Here is a 1,821-nt window from a genome sequence, read left to right on the forward strand (position 1 = left end):
ATTATGTTTTAGCATGAGTCTAGAATCAAGATGAGTTTGTGTTTCTAGCCATAGCCATCTGAGTGGGTCTAGACAAAGAGGTTGGAATAGGTTATGCAAATACACCAGAGAATGTGCTAAAATATAGGCTTTTGTACTCAATTACAGAGTTTAGCATGCACATTTCTATTGTCTTTTTATTGTTAGTTCCCCCTACCTTCTATTATATTACGTATGTAGCGGAAATGATGAGAGGTGCCACTCCCTAGAGTAACAGCTGCCAAGTGTCTGTGAGTTCCTTATCAGGAATGCCTTCTATGAGGCTGGGGGTTGTGTTATGCTCTTTTGCAGTTTTTGACTAAAGATAAATGATTTTGAGGCTAACTTCCGTCTGGAAGACAACTTCATAATATAAGAACTGCACTGCGGTTTTTCATCTCTCTATATATCCCTATTGTAAAGGTACCTTTTGGCTTTATGCTTTTGTAGCTCATTGAGATGGAAGAAAGCAGTTTATTTCATCCTCACTACATGAGGTTTACGTTAATTAATAAAACATTTAATTAAAGCAATGCTTTGGGAATTCACCATAGCATTACTAGAAACAAATGTTTATTATATAAAATGGCATCATGTACAATGTGCAGTCTTTCTTATAAATTGCTTGACTCCAGAGAAAAATCACTTTCTTAATAACCAGTAGGATAAGGTTCCAGCACAATTGGTCGAAGTTTGCATTCACTTTAAATTGTGATGAAATGTATTACATGTTACAGCCAACAGACTTACTTGAAGTATATGTTACAGCAGCTTCTACTTTTGTCTCTTCATATAGTGTACTATATATAGTATATATAACAAATAAGTTTCAGCCAGCACATAACATTAAAATTTTTTGGATTTCTCACATTTCATCATGCTACTCATTATCATTTATAATCAAGAAAATTTGAGGAAAACTTTATATGTAGAATTTTTGTTGTTAAATAAGTTTCAAGTTACTTTGTTCTAACAAGAGACAATGCCAGAGGTTTTGAAATATGTAACATAATCAAAGCAACGAAAAAGTATGCTTCTTTATTTGAGAATTCTATATTAAGCAAGGAGTCTCCACAAAGGGAAAACACATCACCACAACATTTAATAAAACTACATCTCTTCTTTCTGTTTTAAAAATTGTGGTAGAAATAGATAGATGATAGATAGATGATAGATAGATAGATAGATGATAGATAGATAGATAATAGATAGATATAGATATATAATGAAATTTCGCATTTTAACCATTTTAAGTGTACAGTTCAATGGTATTAAATACATCCACTTGTTGTGCAATTATCACCACCATCTGTCTCCAAAACCTTTTTCATCTTCTGAAACTGAAATTCTGTACCACTCCTCATTTTCTCCACTCCTCCCAACCCCTGGCAACTACCATTCTGTTTTTTGTCTGTATGAATCTGACTACTGTAGGTACCTCATATAAATGAGATTACATAGTATTTAACATTTTGTGGTTGGCTTATTTCATTTAGCATGATGTCTTCAAGTCCCATCCACATCGTAGCATGTGTCAGAATTCCTTCCTTTTTAAGGCTGAACAACATTCCGCTATGTATATACTATATTTTATTTGTCCATTCATCTCTCGACAGGAACTTGAATTGCATCCACTCCTGGGCTATTGTAAATACTATTGTTATGAACATGGGAGCACAAATGTCTGTTCAAGTCCCTGCTTTAAATTCTTTGGGGTATATTCCCACAAGGAGAATTGCTGGATCGTATGGTAATTCTATGTTTAATTTCTTGAGGAACTGGCAAAACGCTCTATAGCAACTG

The sequence above is a fragment of the Vulpes vulpes genome, chromosome 1 (genome assembly GCF_048418805.1).
Source record: "Vulpes vulpes isolate BD-2025 chromosome 1, VulVul3, whole genome shotgun sequence".
Taxonomy (NCBI): Eukaryota; Metazoa; Chordata; class Mammalia; order Carnivora; family Canidae; genus Vulpes; species Vulpes vulpes.